This window comes from Oculina patagonica, chromosome 12 (genome assembly GCF_052425735.1).
Source record: "Oculina patagonica isolate OP01 chromosome 12, crgOcupat, whole genome shotgun sequence".
In the NCBI taxonomy this organism is placed as follows: domain Eukaryota; kingdom Metazoa; phylum Cnidaria; class Anthozoa; order Scleractinia; family Oculinidae; genus Oculina; species Oculina patagonica.
In genome coordinates, this window is record NC_135769.1 from 10114815 (window position 1) to 10135318 (window position 20504).

Consider the following 20504-nt stretch of genomic DNA (forward strand, 5'->3'; position numbering starts at 1 on the left):
TACAAATAAATAAACTAACGGAGCTGAGCAACCGCATACAATGAAAACGCGATTAGCACGGAGGCCAGAAAAACCTGCCATAAAAAACCCCATAGGGAAAAAAAGAGAAAAAAAAAAGAGAAAAAAAAGAAAACCTGGGTAGGAAGCATGGCTCATGCTCCAACGATTGGTAGCTAATCCTACGAAGGCTTTACAAATAAAGTCCAAGTTAGACGACAACAAGGCGGAAGAAAATCTGAACTCTGAAAAACTAAAAATAAAAAATAAACGGAGCCCTGAACAGGGTTTGTTCAGAGGCCTAGATGTCTATCACGTGGTTAACACCCCCTTATATACCCCGAATAAACCACCCATAATGCACCGGCCTGGGGCCCAGGCCGTGTTGTGTCCCGTGCCGGCAAAATATTTATTTCAGCCTTTTTCGCAAGCTCATTCGTCAGAAATAACATTTCCATTTTTTTTCTACTTTAAATATACTTAAAATATACTCCCATCAATAATGGTTATTGTCTCAAACAAACCAACATGTCTCATATATCTTGTACAGTTTAACATTGTTTGAAGTCGGGGGTGGGGTAGGGAGATCTTTGTAAGTTGCATTTTGTGAGCGTAACTCATCAGCCACCTCAAATTGCACACCATATAATCAACACAGAAAAGATACTAAAAAAGACACAAACGTTAAGTGTCCTTCTATCTTTTCGCCTGAGATTGTATGTCAAGGCACATCCAGGTGATCTTTATACGAGACAGAAAACTGCCCAATCAAACGATACACTAAACTTGTACCCAAGGTGGAGTGAACGTGAAGGGAGCCGAGGGATGGGGCTGACTCACCCCAGCGTCTCTAGCGAAAGAAGACGGGATGATGATCCTGATCCCTCCGGTTAGCAGTCGACTAAGACGGACTAAAAGACGACTGGGGACGAGTCAGGGGATGGGGTGTATGTGGATTCATTTCTGGGTTGCGCTAGAAGAAGACCGAGTTGCAGTTCAGACCGCAGTCATCGTGTTCTTGCAGAAGTCACATGCTTTACATGTGATTGACTAGCACACATATCCACATTATTTCAACACATGCGCGCGCCCAATGGTCTGTGAACGTTCTGTCACCGACAACAATCGCGAAGAGGGGCGTGCCGAGCGGCAACGCCGATGTCGGACCTTGACACCGCCCGCGCGAGCCCCGGCCACGGCCCGCGGCAAGACAGGCGACCGCGCAGGAATTTGTTAAATATCCATCTGATAGCAGTATCACGTATTCCGGAATATGGGTATGCACCATCTCCGATGACCAATAACTGAAACGAACTTTGCCGGAAAATAACGCCATGAGAGAATAACATCAAACAACAATAAGGATGATAATGTCTGCAGAAGACTGGGATTGATTATCAATGGTGAACTTAAAGATTTTGGCAAAATACAATTTTAAATGAGATGGGCATTCTGTGAAGGACGAACCCGTTGGATGATTACTCTTCCACTGATTGTCCAACAAAACATCTCAGGGCTTTACTAGCCTGGTCATAATTTGAACAATTTAACCTATTACGGTATGTTTACACGCAAAGAGCAATCTTTTTTTGCGGCACTGGTGTAAACTGTCTGTCGTGCGAGACGATGGGGAACCCCCGAAAATGTTTAACTCAACGTTCAGGAGTTGGAAGGGTTTCACCCCTGATCCACAATTGGTGACTTTTTTAAATTCGGCCAGCTTCAAATAATCCAAGTTCACGTTCCGTAATAAATGTTAAGACAGGAATTCTTGATTACCTTCAAACATTTATTTTCTGTATAACGTACAATCTAACTCGTAATAAATAACTGCTCTCAAATATAATATTTTAGACTATAAATTTTAAATCTTCTTTATAGTTAATAATTTGACGTTGTGCAGATCTCATGTTTTAGATCCACGAGGCGGGGCTGGAAGGGGGCGTACCACCGCCTGTTTGCTATGCGACTTCGTTTTCATTTGATCCACCACCTGTTTGCCAAGTGACTTCGTTTTCCTTTGATCCTTAAGTTTCTTCTTTTTCTTTTCACTCTCGTCTGAGCTCGAACTGGAACTACTGCTACTACTGCTGCTACTGCTGCTGCTTCTTGTCTTTTTCTTATTTTTCTTCTTAACTCCATGTTGGACAATGCGCTTCTTTACAAGTTGTAGCGTTTTCCTGAAAACGGAACAAAAACATGATGAACAACAATTTATTGTCCACAAAGATCACAAGTGTACCTAGCCCCTTCTTCACTCAACTCAAAACAAAGCGGTCGGGGGAAGAAAAAAAGGGCAAGCATGGTTGTAACATGACTTTAAATGTTTGGGTCCGGTCGTCAAAGCCCCGATTAGCGCTAATCCACGTTTATATATGCTAATCCACGATTAAAATATTATCTGCGATTAGATTCCGCTGCTCAAAGCCCGATCAGCGCTTATTTGTCTCTAATGGGCGGGTCAAATTTAAAACATCTCCGGAGGAAGATTAATTCCCTAATCGCGGCCGATTAAACTTGAAACTTAATGGCCGACTTGTTGTTTCACCTCCCTCGCATGAGACGGAGACGCCAATGTGATCATGATTTTCTGACGTTCGGAACATCAGAACAAAATGAATATTCGACTAAAATGAAAATTAAACTAAACAGTCACTTACAAAGTAGTGTCTTGCTGTTTCGTGTCCTTCTTCCTCTGGCGAAATTAACAAAACAAGAAAATCAATTAATTAATCAATCAATCAATCAATCAATCAATTAATTAGTCAGTCAGTCATTCAGTCAGGCAGGCAGGCAGGCATCTAAAAACAAGTGTTTGTCTCTCACTGAAGCTCAGAGAGTTTGCGACTGGTGCATTAAGGATATCGATAGCATGATTTAACGAACAAACTATGTTTTAACTTAGTTTCCAATTAAATTTCTTAAAAGAAGTTATATTTGAATACTATAAAATGCGAGTACTTAATTTGTTTTTTACAATCATTAATATATCTGAACTCGTGTATTACTTTAGCTTAAAGCTCAAGGTTCAACTGAAATATATAAATATAGTGTCACAAAACAATAACTGTAACATTTTATAAAGACATTGCCTCACCTTAAAGGCTTCTGAGTACATCTGTGTTCAGCTTATCATCTTTTATCGTTATTCAACTTTGTTCATTAGTATTACTATGTTATGACTTTGTTAGTGGTCAAATATTAAGTTATTATTCCAGGGGTATATTTTAGTAATTTTGAAGGTTACACTCAGGTTATGGATTATGATACCTTGAATTAGCAGGTTATGATAATTGTTATCGGGTTAAGATAGAAGTCAGTTTAAATCCGCACTGTTTTACAGGGAGGCCTCTTCTGTGTCACTGAGGCAAGAGCTCACTCCTTTTCAGTAAAGCAAACAATGAGTTCACAGAAACCAGAAATAACATAAATTCAAGTAATTTTATTCACATATTTTATCCTTTTCCATCACCGTTTGTAATTTATACTAATTTTATTATCTGTATTATCACAAGTATAAATTATTTGATCAGTTCATATATTAGTATTAATAAAATATCTTTCATCGAATAAGCAAATCTTTTATTTTATTTGTAGCAGCTTTGTTTTTTTTTTCAGAAATTTTCCTTTTGCAACTAGCATCTTTGTTCCTTCGTTATATTTACAATAGTCAAGAGCATGATGCAAATTTTACACCCATAAATCGTATGAACCAAATCTAAATTTGTAAACTACCTTTTGTTCTTAAAATGAACCTCGGCAAGTACATAAACGCAACTAATGGCGCTTTCCATTAGGCGGAACTGGCCGACCAGTCCGGTATATTCGAGAAAAAAAAAATTCGTTGTTAGTCAGATTCGTCCTGTCAAGTCAGTCCGCCAATGTATAAATATTGTACACTGTCTGTGGTGGATTTGTGGGAAAATATCGTGAAGACAAGCCCATTTAACATTCAAACCACCGGACCGGCCGGCCAGTTCTCACAATTGGAGAGTTCCCTAAGAACTAGTGATCAATGACAACGATATGTTTAAATGTGATTATTCTGCGTGGTATCACAAAACGGGGAAATATTAAATCGGTGACTCAGAAAACATAACATGAAGGTATTGAAAAACACAAGGGGTGAGCAAAAAGAAACTGAATCTGTATTTGTTCTATGCGTGTGCTACCTTTCAAGTGCTGCACTTGTTTGTCAAAAACGAGTCACAAAACATTTGTCTAACATTTTGTCTAACATTTTAACATTTTTTGAAGTACACACAGATGTTCTGATGGTGTTGCCTTATCAAAAGTAGCATACTCCGATCAGTATGACACCATCACGTCACTTCGTTGCTTAGTAACAGACACGCCATGAACTGAAAAGAAATGCCAATAATTTTGGGGGATGTGAACCGACCGTTTAATCCCCTAGACTGAGACGTCAAACTTAATTTACTATGTACGAACGCAAATGACATTTTGACAGGAGGCGTTAGTCCTCCTATGTGTTTCCACATATAACGCAAGCAAAGTATGATGTTGTACATGGACAATAGATCGTCTCTGAGGTTTCTTGCTTTAGTTTCATTCAGCAGGACTAGCAACACCAATTAATCTCAGTAGTGATATAAGTTCTATGTTCTTACGTTTGTTCTGGCACGAGCTAAGGCACGCGACACCAACAGTTGCGCCTCTAGCTCGGCACGTTCCATTGCCGCCATTTCTAATCGTGAGTTGGTTGGTGAATTTCCCTTTTGCGCTGGAGATTGAGTATGTCGTATGATGGGCTGTGCGTGTGTCTTCTTCTGAGGCGTGGCGTACAAAGCTTCTGATGTTGGTGCTGCGTCGGTTTCATCCGGGACATTAACTCTGCTGTCCTGTTCGAAACGGTCGACGTTGGCTTGAGCACGTGATAGGATCACACGTGCTCCTTCAAAAGAGCTGGGAGGTGCTTGTCTTCGTTCAGGGTCTACCATATAACGCGGAGAAGTACCAATACTCGGTTGAGGGGCGGTAGCGACTGTGGGACGATTGTTAATCATGTACCGGGACCCCTGAAAAAATCGCAAATCACAATTAACGGGGCTAGGTCACGGTATTTTGGGTAATTGTATTTATTTAGATTTATTTAGAGCTCTAAACTTTAAATTGGCAGAGCAAACGTTTTTTGTTGGCAAAATCACGGCCACATAACAGACAAGGATTATTTTCGAACATTCTAAATGACACTTTCAAGCAAATTAAGATAACGCAATCTGTTTTAATCTTCTCAAATTTTGCCCATCTATGCCCCTTTTCGGCCTTTCTTTGTTTCTTTTCAGTCCTTCTACAGTTTTACGCTGTTATTGTGATATTTCAGTTATTCTACGACCAGTTGGTCAGTGCCGAAATTGCCCAGAATTGTGTGACATAGCCCATTTAAAATTCTAAGAAAGAGAGTTGCAAGGGATTCAAAAACATAAAGGCGAATAAAATGTGGATCTTGAGTTACTAACTAATTTGCCAAACACTTTGAGCACACAGCAAGGTAAAGTCCAATCCTCTTCACTTACCGGCAAAGGTGGTTGCGCCATGCTTCGGTCGGGAGGCGAGGCTCGGACAGGTGAGGGAGCATACCGGGCCATTGGCTCCGTCCTAGCAGAGGTTGGTCTGGCTGATCTGGTCGACCTGGCGGCTCCGGGATGCTGTGATGCCGAAGTAGGTCGGCCTCTCGACCTTCCTACATACCCAGGTGCATACTGGGTTGGAATAAGTGCGCGTGTTTGGTTTTGTCGAGGGGTTACGAGGCGGGTATGAGGTAGCGACGCCGGCGTAAAAGCAGGCTCTTCATAAATGTGCTCCTCGTCGTAATATGTCGGGCCACCGAAAGCTTGTCTTGGTTCTGGCGGAGGACCATTTGGAATGGTGTCGTCTTTTAGATATATGTCTTGATCGTACTGTGGAATGTAGGGATCTAAGCCTAATTAAAGAAAAGGCGGGAGAATAGTTAGAAAAAAAGTTCATCATTGAAGCAAACCGCATCTGTCTAAACAACGCCTGTCACGGCTCACTACACAAACATAAACGACCTAAAAATAGTGACCGTATCCCTAAAACAATAAGCTCCAGAGACCAATAAGGACAGAAGTCTAAAACAGCTATACGGTTAATGTCGACTTAACCATGTGATTCTTTGTCTAGCGATCACACAGGATAACCAAACGCCATAGTAAATATGAACCTACCATGTCTACCACAGGAAAGGATGCACATGTAAATGCAATTTAATTTCTTAACCTAACTCGGAAAAGCTCTCAGAACTCTCGAAATAAAGTGTACATGTATGAGATATGACGCGTTTTTCCTGTTGGAAAGGGGGGGGGGGGGGGAACCAGGAAAAACCCTCGGAAAAAACCCTTGGACGCCGGGTCCAGGAATAAAACTCAGGTTAAGAAGGTTCTCACCAACCAGCCACTCCTGCTCCTAACATGAGGAATAGGGAGGCAGCAAGTAAATTGGCCTTGACTTCGAAAATTTTATTGAATAAGAAGCATGTATAAAGATTTTCCTTATTAGCTATCAAGTCTCTTTAATAGGTGAGCTTTTCAGTCGATGGTTTTTTAAAAAAATATTGTCATTTGAGAAAAATGGAACCAACTTCAAAGCGCAAGAGGCCGGGATTAAAATAATTCCTTTTTTTTTTTTCGCCATAATTTTTCAGCTCAGACCACCAACGTACCTTCCATATCCTCGTACTGTTCTTCCTCCTCTTCAGGATATTCGGTTGTGGTTGGTCGCACAAGAGGAGTCGTTGGCATCACAGATAAAACTGGATAACCAGTTTCCAGCAAGTGATGAACTCGTTCTCTTTGTTGTGACCGAGAGGATACCTGGACAGGAACGATTCAAAATTATTTTTATTTTGTTAGGTTGCTGACTTGAGCAAACGGTCTGAGCAAACGCGTTTGCTCAAATCGCAGATTGTTTATAAACATTGTAGCGCTTTACGGAGCACGTTCCTTAAATTGCATATAAACACAACAGCAGTTGACAAACTACTAAATAAAAGGCTTTGAACTTGCTTCATCTGCATTAGCACAATTCAATATTTAGAACGGGGAAGATATTTTAATGCTAAATGAGTACTGTTGTTTAGTTTTAATATTCCTGGTACGTATTTCTTGTAATAATCTAGCAAAAAATAGCCTTGACTTCTTACCGGACGTGTCTGTGGAACCTTGTGAGCTGGAATGCCATTCTGCACGTACGCGGGCTCAATTGGCTGTTGTTCCCAGCCCTGTTGAATAAAGAAAAAATAAAATAAATTAGTGATTACTACAAACATGGAATGGCGGAAGGAAAGAAATAAAAAAGAAAGGAATCAAGCAAGGAAGGTAAGGGGGAAGGAAGGAGGGAAGACAGAATCTGTCTTCTTAATACCTGCATATTCTTCGTAGGGACCTTTTGATTACCGGGGGATAAACTTGTAAAACATTTCCGTACACTACAATTTTCTGGACACCCAGTGCCCTACCGTGCGCCCGAAACAAGCCACACTGAGCGCGGTAGGCTTCTAGTTTTTTAAACAACGTGGTATTTATAACGGGTAAGTAAAAATAGCGGCTTTGACGAGGTACAAGCTTTGTGGTATTTTTTCCCTTGAAAAGCACAGTGTCGCGTGCAAGTCGAAAATAAAACTAAATTTATGCCTAACTGAGGAAACAAAGAAAAACATTCACTCTGTTTAAAACTGAATAAGCGCAGTATATTGAAGTTGCATATTTACCTCATTGTGTGGTCTGACAGATACAAGGCGTACACCCGGAGTTTCTCTGATTGTCCAAGCTGTTTCTCGTAGTGCCTCTTGGGCAGTGGCCTTAGCAGCCTGGCCTGTTGCGAGGGGTGGAACCTAGAGAGCAAAAGAGAGATATGATATCAGGCTGTACATTAGGATAGGCTTTGAGCTATAGATAGAGAATGAGGCTTTTAAATAGTTTAATCAGTCAGTCTGAGAGCTGATACACTGAAAGCAGTCTGCGGTACTGAAAGATGATATGAATAACAGTACAAACCGAAAAATGGTTGAGTGACCGAGGTATCATGTAAAGCTTAAAACTAGCGAGTTTTAGATACCTTTGCTTTCTTCTTTTTCTCCTTCTCCTTTCGTTTTCTCTTCTTTTCTTCCTCCTTCTCGTTTCTCTTCTTTCCCTCCGAGTCACTGTCTGAGCTGCTGCTGCTACTGCTGCTACTACTGCTACTCGTGCCCTTTGAACTTGAAGTCCCCACCCGATTTTTACGCCAGCGTTCTAAACGAGACCTTCGTTTACGCCTGGTAAAGAAAATAAATAAACTGTTATTAAAAATGGCTGAAATCTTTGACTCTTTTTTTTTTTTAAGGTCTGGCGCAATAGACCGGCGGGGATGAGGAGGTCAGTGGACGGACGGACGGACGGACGGATGGACGGGGGTGGCTTAGTAAATGGATGAATAGGTGGGTGGATGCGTGGATTGACGGAAGGATGGATGGGAGGGTGAAGTATGGATGTAACAATGCACTTAGCTACAACAAAAATTGAAATAACAACTTACTCTGCTGTGAGGCTTCGGTGTGATATAATAGAATGAGCCTGAAAATATAAAAATGAAACCTATTAAGCTCCTTGTCAGCATTACAGTTCTCTAAACTTGTTTTACAATTTTTTTTGCTGTGCTGCATGGCGGTTTCCTCATCACGCCACTCTGCGAGTTACATGTAAGCTGTTGAGTTTTTATGTTACAGTTATGTTGCGAAGATCGATATCTATTTTTCCCTCCTTGTATTATCTCGTGAGCTGAAAAAGGCTGCAGCGAATACAATGGAAAGGAAGAAACCAAAAAAAATAATAAAAAATGTCTTAGGCCGGCCGCTTATGAAATAGCTGCTTTTGTGTTCTAAAAGCACCCTAAGTGTACGAACAAACTGGCTATTTCTCAGTTCTTGCCTGCGTTTCAAATAAAAGCTGGTGCAAAACACTTCATATGAAGCTCACACGTTCATTTTCATGGAAATCAAACCGATCATCACATGGTAATTTGTGCACCACATGTCGTTTTAAAACAGAGGAAAACGTGAACTAGTGATTGAACATAATTTTGCAGTTAACCTCTGATTTGTCGTCTTGTCTCTTTGTCTCGTCGTCTGCCCTTTCTTCACGATCGAGTTTCCTCAACTTTTTATCTCTCTCGCGTTCCTTTTCCCTCATGTCCTGGCGTAGTTTCTCTCGATGCCGCATCTTATTTCTCCATCTTTCCACATTTGCCTAAAGTTACATAGAGTGGTAGGTTGTTAGGTAGTCATTACATGGACTATTACGTTTTAAAAAAAAGGTTTGATCATATAACAAGCCCTCGGATTGGTTCTGGTCTTGTCAAGGCTATGTTAACGATGCCAATTGACGAATTATTGCATTTTGTTTGTTTTAGTTTAAAAAAAAAAGAAAATAGAAAACTACTGCTTCTTGTTTATATGGCCTTTAGCAAACACTTGAGAACTTAAGAAGTAAATTTGAAAGCACGAAATATGTAAACCCTCGGCTGCATGGGTTGTATCGAACTAAACTTTTGAGCTCTCCCAAAGTACTTTAAACAGCTCACAACGAGTCTCTCGTAGCTCAGTTGGTTAGAGCGCCCAACCGGTATCTGGGAGGCCATGGGTTCGGCTACGTTTACACGGACACGGTTTCATTTGTAACCGCATCGAAAGCGATGCGGTTACGCCTTTCGTTTACACGGCACCGATCGAGACCACTACTGTAACCGGGTCGTTTTGAAAACGCTGTCAAAAGTGGAGCGTTTTCAAAACGTTACGGTTTCGCTGTCGTGTAAACGGTCAAAAACGACGAAACCGCATCGATTTGAAAACGGCCATGTATTTTGGCACGAACTGGCTGGCTTGCGAAGGGTAAACATGGTGAAACAAGCATAGAGAGCAGCGCTTGCTTATACAATCACATTCGAAAACAGTCGGAAAATCGTTAAATAGGCTCCGTGTAAACACTTCGAAACCGTGTCGTTTTCGATGCGGTTTCGAGGTCATGAAACCGTGTCGATTGATAACCGTGTCCGTGTAAACGTAGCCTTCGATTCCCGTCGGGGACTCAGACTTTTTCTTGTCCCATGTTCGTGTCATGTTGAACATCTCATCTTCACTTTAAACACGCACGCAATTCTTTCTTTTTCTCAATACTACTTTCTGATATATATTCTTTAAATATAATTATTTCTTAATGCGAGGTACATGCAATTAAGTAACGGTGCAGAGCTGGCGACTGTAGCTTCCGAAAAATATAAAGAAATAATTTAAACGCACTTTAGAAAATCAGTTACTTATTAAGAAAAAAACGATTTTATAACAATAAACTTGACATAAAGTGAACACATAAAATGAAGTCTAAAAGTTTCACAGTTTAAAGCAGGGACAATTAATTGATGGCATACGCGCAATAACATTAAAACATGCGTTCATCTTTGTTACTTTACTGAAATTATTGTAAGGTAATAATAGTCTAGTACTTTACTTATTTACTTTGTTGTTTACCTTAAGATTAAGAGTATCTTCGTCTTCATTTAGTTCAGCGTCATTAGCAGCCACTATATTTTGAAGTTCAATCATTTTCATTTTATCCAGCCATGCCTGTAAATAGATACGCAGTTTCCAGCGTCTTGTTTTAAGTTAATTTACGAGTTTATGGCCTGTATTGCCGGAAGCTTTCGTTTTAGCATGGCTCGATCTATTTATAACTTAAAAAAGGTGATTCCGTAAGAGTATTTCTACGGTTTAATTCAAGTTAATTTACCGATATTTTAACATCAGATGTTTGCAATGATTTACTGTTTTAGTTAGTCTTTTTGTTTAAAGAATCGTACGTTAGTATATCATTTCGCAGTAGGGATTATGTTTTTAAATTATATAAAGTTAATTATAATTATTTACTCGCAGCGAAGGAGTAAGGTACTGTCCATTATTTATCGACGGGAGGCCGTCGAGTAATGAAATTAGTAAATTCCCGTCTTTTGTCTTCACCCCCACCATGACTTACCAGGAAAGGTCCCTACACCGTACTACACAAAAACACATAAAATAACATCTGTTAAATAACTAACACATACGTATCAAGAATAAAATACTGTTTTTAAATTGGTATTTTTCCAATGGCCTGTCAATATACCACTGCATGTAAGAGTACTGAACTGTAACTCGTCACCAGTGTAATGCAAAGCTCTACATTCTTCCCCATAAACTTTACATGACGTTGTCAACTACGAATACAAGTGCAGGACCCTGAGATTGCTATGGAAAACTTTAAGACCCCCCTTGAAAACTGGTTTCAAGATTCTGACAGCCATTAACCCTCATATTTCTCACCTATACCCCTATCCAAAAAATAATTAACGGTCCCTTTGTTTTTAAAAAACAGTCTAGCTAAACCAGTCGAAGTTTTAATTTGTTAACAGGAGGCACGAAACAATAAACATATCAAAATATAAACCAATTTTTACTAGTTCCAATGGAACTACAAAAAGGCGCTGTACCTGAGGTACTCCCGATTCAGTAATGATTCTTTCTTTTTCTTTCTTCTCTTCTTTTACTTTCTCTGGGATGGAGGATTTTCGTCCAACGAGAGAAGTCTCTATAAGCGGTGGTAGCTTTGCAAAGCGCACAGATAACTCTTCGCGACCATGAGTGCTGGCCAGCTTCTCGTCTCTCATCTGTGGATAGTTCTCTACAACGCCTGCTAAGTGCTCCATCTAAAATGAATAAAAAACAGACATGTTATTTGAAGTAATATCATGCTACGTTCTTCCTTCTCTAAAAACAAAAACAAAATAAGTCGTTGCCGTTCCCCTCCCTTGCCTTCCTCCTTCCGTATTCCCCCCACCCTAAACGAAAACGACACTGTTGCTGTGGTAACCTTTGTGAGTAAGTGACCTGTAAAAAAGTAAACTTTGGTCATATTTGATCATTATGGTGTATTTTGGCAAAAATTTTCATTTTCAGAACAACCACCCCAGGGCTAAAAACACTACATCGAGCCTTCTTAATTTAAGTCATTTCCTTGTTGCTTTTAAGTGGGAAAAAAAACATCTTTACGTACCTCAATGCTGTCCTTGGTGTCTCCAGACGTCTTGACATGATGTTCGTGTGTGACGTGTCCATTCACAATTGTATTGTTATTAGGAGGTGGTTTAGTCTTCATGGGTTTGTGATCGATATCTTTGCCATCTGCCCTTCTTCTGTATTGTTGGCTAGGTTTGACTGGACCCACAAGAGGAGAGTAATCTGGATGGGGCAGTGTAGGACACTTGGAAGGCACGTCACTACTACTATTACTGGTTGTGCTGGAAATGCTGGTTAAAACAAGATAAGAAAAAAAAAAAAAAAAAAAACGTTTGAGCCTTTGAAAGAAAGAGGCATTTATAGGAAGGATTTTGGTCCTGGATAGTGCCTTAATTTCTTTAAAACCAAACAGGTGAAAGCAGTTTAATTGAACACCCTTTCCAGTAAAATGACCAAACAAGAAGAATCGTCCACTCCTTTCATGCCAGAAGGTGACGGTTTCTGTTTTAAAAGTTTCGAAGAACTTGCCCGATACAAATGTCGTTCTGAATACACCTAGCCCGCCTGCAGACGTGTCCCTTTTCCTTTAATTGTCGTCTTGGAGTAGTCTTCCTGTATTGTAAAGCTCACTACGTCTTATGCAAACTGAAGACTTTGGAAATCCATGATATCAAATATTCACTGCTACGAAATAAGATAACGAACGAACGAACGAACAATCATAATCGTAGCTTCTTACATATAAGATAATGTACACTGTAAGAAGTACAAACCTTGGTCTTTTATGTTTTCTTGGTTTGTGGAGATTTTTAGGGGGAATAACATCATGGGAGGGCAAAACCTTAACCTCAAGGTTTTTATACTGAGTCTCCTGTAACAAAACAACAGAAAACAAACGATCAATAAAAGTAAAGCAACACATCAGTCACAGGGACAAAGGTAGCTTTTCAGAGCTACAAATCAATCTTTACTGCAGTTGTCCCGAGACATTTCAAATTATAGACATGAACACAAAAACTACCTTAAGCGGCTTGACTTTTTTCTGGTCTCTTTTTCGCTTTGCAACAAATCTTGCCCACACGAAGGCAGCAATAAGAAACAGGACCACGACTATAGGAACAGCAATAGCTGGGATCAGAGTCGCCCAGTTTGTGCCAGTACTTGCAGCGCTTGTAGGCTCCACCTCTTTCACCACGTACGGTCTCAAGGTCATCTAAAACAAATACAGAATGTTACGGTTTGAACTACGAGTATATTTCTCGCTGTTTTCTTAACGTAAACCAATGGATTTTTACAGTACACTTCTCGGAGATAAATTAATGTTGATATAACAAATATCTCAATGCTCTGGCAAAAAAACCCCTAGAATTTAAACGTTGTGTGAAAAATAAGGTGGACTTTCTCACCAATGAATGTTTGGTACTCTTTCGAGTTAAAGAGATTTGCACACAACACAGGCAATTTTTGCTAAAGCTACTGGAGCGTGAATTGGTGTTGCAATCATTACTGACGTAAACAACAACAGCAACAACAACAACAACAACAACAACAGAAAGGCAAACAAACAAACAAATCAGAGGACAATAAACAGTACCAACAACAGAAAAAATACTAATATTAACTATTAATAATAACAGAGTGCGGCAAAGAGAAGTGAAATAACGTTGCACACATAACACACCTGGAATTGAGATATCTTTAAAACGTGTTATACCTATAACGTTTTGACGGATAAAAGCTTATTCACGCTTTGCATTTAGAAGTGAAATGACGTTGGCAAGCTGAAGCAATGACACCGATAAACTAAGATCCTGAGCTTAGAAAAGATAGATAAACAGTCGTATGTCACTCACCCCATATTTCAAAGTAGCAACAAGTTCAGCTTCACTCAGCCTGTTCATTGTCTCGACGACATGTTCAGCAGATAACATAGTGAGGCCATCGAAAACCCGGTACTCTATGTCCACAAGTTCCTCTCCTACGATCTCCTTCGCTCGTCTAATGGTGTCGGCCTGTAGGGATCAAGCAAACAAAACACTTGTTAATTAACTTGCTAAGTAGTCTTCTACGACAGATACTTATTTCATGAGGGCTCTTTTGTTTACGGAAATACCCTGATTCCGCATGATATCAAGTAAAGATGATGCTGTAACAAGCGGAAACAACAGCAACAATTATACAAAACAAAGCAAAAACATACCAAAAATAACAACCTAATGTTCAATTCGGTTTCATAAAATTCTGGTTATAAAACAACAGAACACGGTACATTGGCAAAAAGCTTAAGAATAGTTTTAAAATAAAATGAACTGCATTTTTCTTACCAGCACAACAATGTTATCTTCTTGTCTTCTAAATCTTCTGCCACGTTTCTCGTACAATTGGTATGAGGCACTTCTCGTCCACGATTCAAACTTGCGCCTGTTATTTAGGTTAACAGGAGCTGTTCTCCAGGGTTTCTGATCAATCCACGCTAGGTCCCGTTTTTTCCGCTCACTTCCTTTTTCCTGACCCCACCTGTACGCTGCTGCAAGTCTCAACTCGATCACCTCACGGAAAGAACCATTGCCTTCGTCCTCGGTTAATGGTACAAGTAATTGTATACCAACGAGCCCTTCGCTGCTATTAGCATTCGCAGTCGGACGAACAGGCTCCGTGGGTAGTTCTGTTGACGGACTCACTGCAGATGATGTTTTCGAGGACGATGAGCTCTTTACTGGTGTCAGCGGTGTTACAACTTTATCAGTGGTCAGAGATAGCTGGACGGTCGACAACGGCGTTGTTTCCGAAATGGAGACAGTCGAAGTCGATTCATCTGACACTGTTACGAAGGTCCCTGTCACACGGGTAGGACTTAAGGTCTTACTTGAAGTGGTCCCATTACCATCGCCGTCGTCGTAGCGGAAGTTTTCAGCAATGACGTCCTAAATTGAATCGACGAAGATGTTACGGGTACAACAGAAGAAGAAAGGTCTAAAGAAGTTTCTGGAGTTGAAATAGCGGTACTGGAAGGATTTCTTTAAGAGGCTTACAGTTTTAATAGTAGAATACACCGAACTTCTTTCATACGGCGGTGACGAAGACTCCTTCACGTTTGTTGTAGATAATAACTGTACCGACATCATACTACTTCTACTCAAGGCAAATAAACTTGAGCTTGGCGGTATAGGTTGAGACGAACTAACAGATTCAGTTGACAACAGACCTGTCGAAGTGGTAAATGATACTCGTTCACTGACCGCGGAAGATGAATCAAGAACAGATGAAGTGGGGTAAATGGAAATGTGACTGCTTTTGGATGGTATTGAGGGAATCAGAGATCGGCTAACAACTGTTTCGATGACGCTTGACTTGACTGAAGTTGTAGCCACCCACAAGCTGGAAGATGACAGCTCAATGGTTCGGGTAGAAAGAAGTATTTCTGTTGTTAGAGGTAAATCAACAGAGATAGAAGGTGAAATCTGAGTACTCTCATTGGTTGACTTGGATTCTGATATTCTTCTTGTGGACAAGGAGCTACTACTAGGTTGGATACGCAGAGAAGACTTTGGAAACACCACAGAAAAAATCGAGGTTAATGAAGTAGCCAAAGAGATAACTGTGGACCGGGCAGCACTATAATCCAGTGAAACTCTAGATTTCATCACAGTAGCTGACGTTAAGCGTCCTACAGACGCGCTCGAAATTAACGAGGTCACAAGCGCAGATGTTATCGTAAGTGTTGCGACTGATTTCTTTTGTGTGGTCATTTGCGTGGTATTCAATAATGTGCTCTTTGAAAGATCTTTGCTTGAAAACAATGTAGGCGATGAACTAAGGACATCAGTTCTACTAGAAATTGTCCTCAAAGATTCAGCAGTGGTAACTGAAGATGTAGCGTTTAGTGATCTCCTCGGTGTGGACGAGATGCTTTCTTGTACAGACCGAATGGAAAAGCTTTCCTGACTCGTAACAGCTGTGAAGCCACTTGTACTGTATTCGACAGAGCTCAGAACGGAAGTCACTGGTCGCGTTGGCATCAGTGTAACTGGTGTAGTATGGGCTATAGTGGAAACCGGTAAACTCGACACACCTCGTGTCGTAGAAAAATTTGCAGCTGAGAGACTAGGTCTGCTGTCAGGTGAAGTAGTCATGCTTAGTTTGACTCTTTCACTTGAAAGGAGGACTGGAGTTTGTGATACGCTTGAAGTAAATGCTACTGAAATACTTGTTGTGGTGGTTGACCTTGTAGATGTGGACGTGTTGACAACTAAAGTGCGCGTTTCCACTGGTCGTGACAAATTTGCTCTAAGGCTCGAGGTTTGAATTGAACTTGTATATGAAGGTGGGACACTGCTTATGCTAACCACAGTGGTGCTATTTGAAGCGATACTTCGTATTGACTTCACACTAGTTACGTCTGGTGTAGGTAAAGACCCACTGTAGAGAGGACTTGCAGTTTGACTCCGCATTGTCACAGAGGAATCAGGTGTTGGATGTTGGGAAGAACTATTTGCACTCAGCGTATATGTAGTTAATTTACGCGAATTCGTCGTTAACGTCTTTAACTTGACTGGCATTTATATGCGAACTTGAAGCTGTTGAGGTCAAAAGGGAAACGGCCGTTTTTGAGCCATTTAAACTATCAGTGCTAATGATTGGAGTCGATTGATTTATAGCAGTGGAACTGCTGGGTCAACATCGTTGCAGAATGTCCAAGTGACATAGTTGCGTTTCTACTCTTTTGTGAATGGCTCGACGTCGAAGTGCTGGGAAGGACAACAGACGTCCGTGAGCTTATAGCATGTTTGGAAGTAGTTGCTAGCATTGAAGTACCAAATGACGAGTTCTGTGCCACGACGGACTGTGAATGTAAACTTGCATTCAGTGACAATGACCTGGAAGGCAGAAACACTGCCGTTGAAGTAACGTTCGACAATAGTGAAGATAGAACAGATGCTGCCGATGCAGAAACAGTCCTACTTGACATAGATGCAGCGGATAAATTAAATGAAGTAACGTTGACAATCATGCTACTAGAAGCAGTGCTTCCTTGGGTTGACGTCAACATCGTATAATTTAGAAAGACAACGCTTGTTGTTTTGGAAGCGTTCTTTGTTCCACTTGAGGTTATTAAAACTGAAGCCCTACTTGCTGAAGCGGTGGAATTCAGTGTAACCAACGAAACAGTTTGGTTTGAGGTGTAACTTGGTGATGGAGTACGGAACGTCGCTCCTGTTGACGACAGTATCGAAACATTGGACGTTGCTTGACTTGAAGCCATTTCTCGTGACAACGAAATCGTCGAAACAGTTGAATTTTGACGAGCTGCACTTCCGCTTGGCAAATGCGGTGTTTGACTTGAACTCTTTGACTCCAACGAAAGCGAGGCTGCTGTGAATACAGTTTTGTTTGACATTTCAGTTGACGAAGCATAAACCGACAAGCGTGTGGAGTTCGATGTGGAACCTCTACTGGACATGATCGAGGGAGGAAAGTTTGCATTTCCAGAAGAGCTGGTCACTGCTGTTGACGGGAAATGGCTTCTGTTACCTGCGAAGCTACTCACTGTAAGGACTGATCTTGAAATTGTAGCAATCATGGCGCTAGAATTAAACGTCTGCGGAGTACGAGAAAGTGAACCGGATGTAGAATAGGATCGTAGAAACGAACTTCGCTGAAAGGGAGTTGATGTTACTGAGTCAGATATGGAAGACGTCGCATATGTGACAGTTGTGGCATTCACGGTTGAAGGTAAGCTAGGTGCAAGCGTTATTATTAATGCTCGAGTCTCTCACTTCCGAAGTGGCATTTGTCAATGTAAATGATGATGAGATTGAAGAAGTTACCAGCATCTTAGACAATGACGAGGTCGAGGAAAGGTAGACGATAAAAGGTTCCTGTATAACCTGAAGTAAAAAGAAAAAGAGAAACAGTTACAATGCAGTCTTCAATCACTTATAGAGTAGGTGGTACCATAAAATTAACAACGAGGTGATGATGAGTTACACGATCAGTGACCGAATGGTTTGTGCATTGAAATCCTTATAAGAGCCAGTCGAGGTGATTGTGTTGTGTTTAAGAGTAAAACACTTTACTTTCTTTCGCTGTGCCCCTCTGTAGACAGAAGTACAAATGGGTTAGAGCAAACTGACAAAACATGGTCGGGATGGGTGGGTGGAGGATTAAGCTGCGATGGTCCAGTATCCTACTAAGGTAAGTTAGCAGTACTCATGGTCGCTCCACGCTCACATGCTAAGAGTCATTTCGTTTTGAGTGCAGACTATGCATTTACCTACAAGCCAAAAAGTACTAGTACCTTGTATCCAAGGGCTTGTTCCAACGTGATGTCCGCTCGCCGGATACTTTGAATAACGTGATAGGCAGGAACTGATTTAGTGACATTGAGAACCTGGAACGTTACAGTCACGTTTGCCATGGTGTCGTTTAGCTCGGATGAATTCTTGATGCTGATGATCTACATACAAAAAAGACACTATATAAGCTGTCACACTTTATGACATTTATTTATACAATATGTGAAAATGATGTGCACTTCAGTTAACAAGCCACTTGTGAGGAAAAATATCTAATCCGTGCTCTTCCACCTTTTGTGCATGCCTGCTTGAATGAACTGATAAATCACGCAAAAGGGGCAGTCTATTGCCTAAATAAGAAAACGTCTCTTAGGTATTTTCCTGTCTGGATGATATCGTTAACATTGAACTTCAATTGACAACTTTGAAGAATTAAGAGGAAGGAAAAATTCTTATGATTGATCGAGAACATAGAGCGTAATTATTTGAACATATGTATTTATATCATGTTGTGTACATGTATAGGTACTTATACAACCCGTCAGTCAACACTAAGTCATCTTTTCCGCCTATACCAAGTAGATAAGAAACAATTAGTTTTTAAAAAAATGTAAAATAAGTATTTGTTTTAACTTACGTTAATAGACGTATTCCCTGATATTCCATCCAAGGAACCATTCTTATATACAGAAGCAATTCCTTTCGTCAGTTTCGCGTTAAAGGAATCACCACTCACGTTTTCATTACGAGGAATACTAATAGTAAAGCGTACATATGTGCCTGGAGGTATAACAGTAGCTGAACTGGTAAAGACAAGTTCTGTTCTGGATGGTCTTAGTGAGGATGGCGATACCACATCGCTTGTGGAACCTGAGGTACATTAAATGAGGAACGCATTTGGGACGAGGCTATCGTAGACACCTCCACAGATTGAACTGTTGTTGTTGCTATTGTTGCTACTGTAAATGTCCGGTTCTTTGATGTTTCATGCAGACTTGATATTTGCGTCAATACCACCACACTTTGGTCGGAAGCAGTTGATTTTATAGCAGGAGAGCTTTTAGCAGACGCAGTAACTTCGGTTGATATAAACATTTTGGATGAAGGCGTTGCTGACTCATTCACAGATACCACTATCGTATAGGTCCGGCTTGGCGATGTCTCCATAGGTGTAGTTTTGGTCAATAATGTACTTTGCGGAGAGTCAGTGGGTACTGAAGAAGCAATTTCCTGTTGCGTGGAGCTCACCGTAGCATTGACTGACCTTTCACTACTAGCACGGGTCACGCTCGTAGTTTCAAATGCCGACACTGACGCGGTCTTCAACATCGTAAACAAGGAAGAGCTTGTCGAAAATAACACGACGTGAGGTTTTTCTACAACCTGTAATCGAAAAAATAAATGATTATAAATGTCATGACTATACACAGTGTTTGATAGAATGGAATATGGCTGTCAACGTGGCATGGGGCTAAATACCACAGCAAGCATGAAAATAGAACCCCGGTAACTCGAACTCGAATAACTCGAACAACCACGCTAACTTGAACTAACTTCCATTTCCACTGGATCCACTTTTCAGTCATTTCTACTCGGTTAACTCGAAAACCCCGCTAACTCGTCGAATTGTTTTTCGTTTCTCTTCAGATTTCGAGTTACCGGCGTTCAATGTACTTATAAAAGTAAACAGGTTACAGCTTTGGATGAAAAGTACCTCATATCCGACAGCTTGTGCCAATGAACCTTCAACTCGCTCGATACTTTGGATAATTTCATCAGCAAGAACTGGCTTACTTCCATTGAAGACTTGAAATGTTACATTCACGTTGGTGGCATTTGAAGATGATCTTTCAATGCTGACAACCTTCAAGAGAAGAAGAAAAATAATACTCAATCATACAACTGAACTAAAGCGCCATTCTATCAACGCAAGTGTTCTGTTTATCTAGGGTCAGGTATCCGTGAACATAATTTATATCAAATCAACAGCCTTATTTCCGCACATATGATCACTTAGCTGTTTAAACTCTAAGCAGATTTAACAAAAGTAAACATACTCCTTTTTAAGTCGAGTTATCGTTGACCATTTTTGTTTTTAAAATTCTGTTTTAAGGTTTAAGAATCACTATTACACAACTTAAACTTGAAAC

General features: G+C 40.5%; 1 pseudogene across 1 annotated transcript in view; it reads right to left on the reverse strand.

Annotated features, from left to right (window-relative positions):
* Positions 1-1771: 1771 nt before the first annotated feature.
* LOC144633391 (uncharacterized) overlaps positions 1772-20504 on the reverse strand; it is a 29514-nt pseudogene continuing 10781 nt past the window's right edge. The window contains exons 8-28 of the transcript XR_013567058.1: positions 20069-20218; positions 18992-19737; positions 18357-18515; positions 16692-17946; positions 14383-16617; positions 13912-14070; positions 13080-13271; positions 12814-12929; positions 12096-12339; positions 11533-11748; positions 10538-10633; positions 9105-9260; positions 8551-8588; positions 8095-8290; positions 7748-7870; positions 7181-7258; positions 6701-6851; positions 5535-5941; positions 4629-5036; positions 2658-2692; positions 1772-2177 (exon numbers count right to left, since the gene is read on the reverse strand). The product of XR_013567058.1 is annotated as an uncharacterized LOC144633391 (transcript). The remainder of the gene's footprint in view (positions 2178-2657; positions 2693-4628; positions 5037-5534; positions 5942-6700; positions 6852-7180; positions 7259-7747; positions 7871-8094; positions 8291-8550; positions 8589-9104; positions 9261-10537; positions 10634-11532; positions 11749-12095; positions 12340-12813; positions 12930-13079; positions 13272-13911; positions 14071-14382; positions 16618-16691; positions 17947-18356; positions 18516-18991; positions 19738-20068; positions 20219-20504) is intronic.